Below are 6843 nucleotides of genomic sequence, written 5' to 3' on the forward strand. Positions count from 1 at the left end.
TTGACCACACCATGCTTAATTTAATGTTAACATTTTGAAACGCTGAGTCTTGTTTTTGCTTATACCCATCCACGTGCCTACAACTGTGGAATTTGTAATCATAGTAAAATGGATGCACACTAACAGTCATGCAGTCATAGTAAACAAGTACATACCTATGGTCAGATTACCACCAGACCTTTAAAGTATAAGTTCATAGCCAATATGATATTTCCTTAAATGTATCTGATTACCTTCAACATTTTTCTTTTACATGCATGAGTGTGTAAACCATAAAAATACATGTCCCGGTATGTCAATTAACCACATGACCATGGTGTTGGATTTTTCTGCACTCAACAAAGTTCCAATGTCAAATTCTGACTCCCTGCTATGTAGGCTTCAACCTTCTTGCAAGGATAGTAATGAATAAAATGCTCAACTCTTGTGATGTGCAAAAAAGTTGTATTGCTCAAGTATGTAGGTTACATGCACAGAGACAGAATTCTGGAGTGTGGCTTCTAGAGCACTTACTTAGATTACTAGTTGTGTGATGATCAAGTCACCAGTTGGTCAGGGGATTTTTCTGTGTGTCAATGTCACCCTACAATACAGGATTCTATCCCAACTTCTTGTGAGCACTGGTCCATGATGGGATTGTAATTTATAGACAATAATGATTAGCACACACCAGTATCTATTAAATGAGCATGAATAAAATTCACTTGAGAAAATATTATCCAAAACATCATCAAAAACACACTATAATTATTTCTAGTACACTATATGATTGGTATACTGACATTCAGAAATAGTAGAGTGGCTAAGCGAAAAAATCTTTCACTTTTTGATAAAAGCACCAAACTTGGTACAACTTAATTAATTCATACTATTTCATATTAGATATGGTGCCATTAATGATATCATGCTCAAAGAACTTGACAAGTAAAATCAATAGAAAATGTATTTTGGAAGCCATAAAGTACTCCATAAGAAATATTCTAAAACTTTGCTTCTGCATAGACAAGCATCTGCATAGACAAGCATCTGCATAGACAAGCATCTGCATAGACAAGCATCTGCATAGACAAGCATCTGCATAGACAAGCATCTGCATAGACAAGCAAGAGATGGTCATATTCAAAAGCTGATCAAGGGAGGTGTCCATCCAGGTCATCAGCTTGCCATGTTAAGAAGCACGAGGGTCATGGTATGTGCAGCCATAGATATTATTTCTATTGCATTGTGCCGGTACTTTTAAAACTAAAATATTGACTCCATTAGAAGTGTTTAAAAAACAGTTTATGAAGATTCTGAATGCACTTGTACGGCTTCCCGACCAGTTAAAATTTGGCTTATAACCCAGTTTTAAAGTTTCAAAACATTTCCTAAGGCAATGAGTTTGACATGGCACCATATCTCAAATGATTTAGTATACCTTACTCAACTTCCACAGAAAATGTGGTGCGTTTATCATCAAGTGACTGATTTCATCAAAATTAATTGTTGTTTAGCTGCTCTACTAAAAGATACGGTATCACTAATGTAACTACTTACTGTAGTTGCTCATCTAATAGAACAGCCACATGTATACATGCATAACTTAAAGTATACACACATTGTTAAAAAGAAAGTCTAGTTTCTATTATATATGATGTCTACGTAACTATAAAAAAGGAAGTGAGGAATTTGTAACCAGATAACCTTGCGATCACAGTAAACAATTGCATATTAAATACTGTCATATTATAACCAATCTTTTAAAGTATAAATTTTCCACTGCTTTAACCAACGTTTCCCTAAATGCATACCCTTAATGTCAGACAAATGATCATTATTCTTTGACATGATTAGGATAATTAAATATGTATCTAGTTATTTTTCCTGCATGGGTGTAAACCGTATAATACATATGTGATCAGATCTGCGAAAAGGCATCTTATAGCCTTTCCAAATTTCCAAGTTTGACAAGTCATAACTTATCATGTGTTTAACCTCCTATTGTCTTATAATTACACACAGGAATAGCGCTATGTTAGGAGTATAAGGTGACTAAGTTTCAGGCTGGTACCATACACACAAGTCAAGTTATGGATTGCCAAGTACATGCAATTGGAAAGGTTATAAGACCCCTTTTCATAGATCCGGTCACATTATCCAAGTAGATTAAAGTACATGAAGCATGTTATTTTCTGTATAAGTGTTGTGGTAATATATAAACACACGAAACAGTATAAGTAATCAAATCAACCTGGAGCAAAATAGTAAGTCAAATCGCCACCTGGTCTGGGAATTCAACAGAGTGTCAGTATCAGATCTCTGATTTTCTTCAATACCTGCAGTTCTGTCCCTGGAAGGAATGCAATCAACAAATCAATGACATCACACAATGCTTACACACCTTAATTCATAGTCGACTCCTTGCAATTATGTGTTCCCAACAACCACTGACTGTGCCAAGTACAGAAACCTGCTAAGAACAACAAACAAGAGTTCATAATAATGTGAACTCTAAATGCTAACAATTAACTAGAGATGGGATGGTCAGGGGGAAGAGCATGTTATAGGTTGCATGCAACACAAGCTCGATTTTTAAAAGTTTGCAATGTATATAAGAATAGCTATATATGCATTGAAATTCTTTCTAGTGCTCACACCAAGCATTATGGGTTACTGATCAGCAGACTTACACTACACTTCTTACCTATAATAATTACATTATAATAAGGGGGAGTGAGGAAGTTTGTCAGCATCTGCTGTGGGGACATGCAAATAGGTGAATGGATTGGTAAAACCACTTTTCTGTAGAACTTAATCTTGTTCATCTTAATAGATAAAGATAAATCAATTGGGAACAGGGGCAGTCAATAGTTGAGGGACCGATTCTATTAAAAAAGAAATGTCTACTTGAGTTACATACTATGTACTACTGTATTTCAAACACACACACACACACACACACACACACACACACACACACACACACACACACACACACACACACACACACACACACACACACACACACAATGTATTTTTCTTACACAAATACACATAATAACGCTACACTACATCACATACACAACACAACATGCATGCACCATTGACCATTGGCAAGAAGCCATCCACTGAATGACCATGCACTATTGGTAATGGACCAAACCACAGCTTAACATTTATTCCCTCGTGGACATGTCGTTTCACACCTGTGTACTGTGTCTTGCAATGTTTCAGAATTTTTTGGTGGCAAATATCAAAATTCAGCATTGTAAACAAAGCAGCATTCTGCACCTTTTTAGTCCCTCTCTTGGGTAAGGCAGGTTCAGCTCTACAGAACTGTCTCTCCAATGGAGCTTGTCTCCATGAGCTGTTCAAATCTGAGGCAACCACCCAAACAGTATAGTCACTGGAGGTTTTAAACATTATCCACTCCCTCCTCATACCCGAGATACTCACACAAACACATACTGGTGTGCAGCTACAGGCACTAGTTCATTTAATTTAACAAACAATTAGGGGGGGGGGGGGGTGTGCAGCTGCAGGCGCGGCTACTAGTTCATTTAATTTAACAAACACTACATACACTAATTACAAAATTTAAAATAATGTTATAAACACTAACTATACATATTAACTTTAAAAACTCCCTACTTGTGCCTAACCAGGGTGGGGGCCTACGCAGTGCGATTAATTTAAGACCCACTGTGCCCAAGTGAGCCTAAGGGAAAAAACCGATAGGGGCTTTTTTTTTTTTTTAATTTAAGTTGTGGCTGCCCCTAACCGGAAAAAACCAAGCGTATCCACCCTATTAAATACAATGCGTGCTGTGTGCGAAAAGTCCAGAGTTAGCAGCAAAATCTTCACCATTATCTAAATCTGTTAAGGATATACACCAGACACAACTGGGAGGGGGGGGGTGGGCCAGCCAACACTGTCGCACCTGTCAGCCTAGAATGAACATGCGTTCACACTTTAGCTATATAAATACTCACACATGAATCACGTGCACTAACACACATGCGCAATGTATTACGGCGGGAGATTATTTTCTGTCTAATTCGCAAGCTCAACCGACATAAAATACATTTCTTGTTGTGTTACTAAGTGCAGTCTAATATCTTTCGCAAACATCTCCAATCCAAACATAGTTTAATCTGGATAATGGTGAGACGTCTCATACTGGGTAAGTGAGTTAGTATGGATATGAAAGTTGTTTGACTCTAGGAAAGCGTTATGCGTATAACTGAGGTATTAAAAATGGCATAGATCACATGAATTACAGTGAGCATTGCAAAACCATTGCAGCATGTAAAAACTAGCAGTAGTGACCACACTTGTTTATTTGTGACGAATGCTTTTTACTTTCTTGGCTGCATGACTCACTACCATGAGTCTTAATTGATTAATATTTCAGCAGTATAGACATTGCTCATGAGGACATGACTAAAATGCGGGAAAATGGCCCCGTAAACAGACTGGCTCAAACAAACCTACAACCAGTATTAATAACTCATAGCATAGCATCCCATGGTGATGATCATGCAAGTATGACAAACATGTAGCCATTTACATTTACAAGCAAACATAAATTTGAAAGTGTCAAAGAACACCGAAATTGCTTGACATACTGTAGTTTAAAAAAATAATAACACCGATCTGTTTATTCCCACACTTTTATAGTATACACAGAAGCAAGCATAAAGAAACAGGCTACAACACTAGACACGTGCATTCATCATATTGTACTCCACTAAGCACTCATTATTGACTTGGGCAAATCTGCATTGAGACAATACAGTTACAAGCCTGAGGATCACTACTACATTGTGGTATGGAAATAATGGCTTTTGAATGTGGAACAGGAATCAAACACTGTTTAGCATATAGGTTATTTCCCTACGTTGACAGTAAAAACATTTATCATTCTTGCAATGTTCATAGTTGTGGTTAGTTAAATGTGGTCGGTGTAAACACCCTAATCTGCGATAATATTAAGCTTTCAGCACTACAACAATAACCTATATATGGGTATAATAATAACCAATCAAATCAGAAGCCATTTATGTAAGTGAAGCAAACAATGATGTGTCAAGATATTTAAAGTCATACACGATCACCACTTAGAAGTTAATGGCCACACAGAATTTGATAGATGTTCACTGCAATACATGAAGGGTGGATGATAAGTAAGCAATCACACACATTTATTTTATTGTACATGTAGCAATCAAAATTGTACTCAGCTTCACCACAACCTCAATAGAACTCAATGGCTTATTATAACAGTAGCTATTTCTTTATTTCGGGTAATATAAATGCACTACTAGTCAGGAGAGATTCCCTTGCTATCATTCAATGCTACTAAAGTAGGTACCCTGGCCCAGCCTTGGAATTTACATAACTTCAAAAACAGTTGAGGTTGCTTTCAGGTTCTTTGCAAGACTGCTTATAGTTGAGGCAAAGTGGCCTGGTTAATTATATCCTTCTTAATTATTTATATATATTGCTGAATAAATCTAAAATAGTTGATTTGAATTTCCTGTAACTTTATACCATTTCCAAGCTGCTTCTTTCAGATACCTTAGCTTCATGACTTTCTAGGGATAATGCTGCTTTGTCTTAGCAGGGTTATGAGTGCAGACTTTGGTAGCATTGGTCATAGTCTTAGTTAAGACACTCCCATGTAAGTTTCATAGACATTGAAGCTTGTATTTGTAAGTCCCAATCAATTTCTTCTAGTATGCCAGAAGATACAGTCCTCTCCTATAATTTATCTACTGGATACATGAAAGTATCTAGAACAAGGCCAGTCATGGCCACCGGCCATAGCAGCTTGTAACACTCAAGATTAATACTTTATAATACTAAGCCTATAGTAAGAGGTGTTCCATCATTTTGTGATCTTCAAAGTGTTAGCAAGCAATGCCTCATAATTTTAATTATTTAACCAGTGATGTCAATTGTACAGGTAGGATGTAACACTAATCCTTGCTAAGAGTCAGATGGTTTAAAGTACACTCTGACAAGTTACATTTAGCTACAATAATGTTGTACTCTGGTAGTCTTCTTAGAATAGCACTTAATAATGACTTAATCTAAATTCTGTTGAAGAAGTATAGGTTATTACACAAATCCAGGTCTCTACAATAGCATAGCCGGATACTGTGGATTTGCGCAATAACTGATTTATTGGACTATGGCTTGTGCGGCTGTAGCTGAGCTGTGCTGGTCACTGCCAGAAATGGCAGCTTCCTGATCAAATTAGTGCTAAAGCAACTCACCCGTAGGTTTCCTAGATGAATACGATCATCTTTATGATCCAGTGATGCACTCACTTGTTGTGATTGGAATCCAGCCGAAGCACGTGACAAAATTTTTTGCCATGGACCCGCTATTGCCAGTATTGGATTTTAAATACCTCATTGACGACTAAACTTCAAAACATACTATTCATGCCATAGTCTAATTAGATGTAGCATTTTTGGTACAAAACAATATCATCCTACAGTACTCCCTCTCCTGTGCTCTACTGGTTACAGCATAGCTCAGTATTACTTATAGTCATACTTTTTAAAATGTTTAAGATAATTAATATTAACCTTTAGACTATGGTACAGCTCATTTAGAGGGTTACTAAATCACTTAGTCACCTGACATGCTCATTTAGTCACCTACACATGTTCATTTAGCGAGTCATTTAGTAACCCGCCCTCAGGCAATTTGTACTTGAAAAATAATTATAACACGAAAGATACACTGGAGTACTTGATAATACTGTAATACAATTCTTCTCCGTGTTCTGCGATATAATTCTGGACAAATAGTAGACTAAACGGCGTATCTACAGTAGCTCTAGCCGTTACT

The 6843-nt window shown here is 36.8% G+C and overlaps 1 long non-coding RNA gene across 1 annotated transcript; it reads right to left on the bottom strand.

Annotated features, from left to right (window-relative positions):
* Window positions 1-542: 542 nt before the first annotated feature.
* LOC136254897 (uncharacterized) lies at window positions 543-3500 on the bottom strand. Its single transcript, XR_010700834.1, has 3 exons — window positions 2381-3500; window positions 2231-2329; window positions 543-676 (listed from the first exon to the last, which is right to left on the bottom strand). It is a non-coding gene; the product is annotated as an uncharacterized lncRNA (long non-coding RNA).
* Between the last annotated feature and the right edge of the window lie 3343 nt (window positions 3501-6843).

Source organism: Dysidea avara, chromosome 1 (assembly GCF_963678975.1).
Source record: "Dysidea avara chromosome 1, odDysAvar1.4, whole genome shotgun sequence".
NCBI lineage: Eukaryota > Metazoa > Porifera > Demospongiae > Dictyoceratida > Dysideidae > Dysidea > Dysidea avara.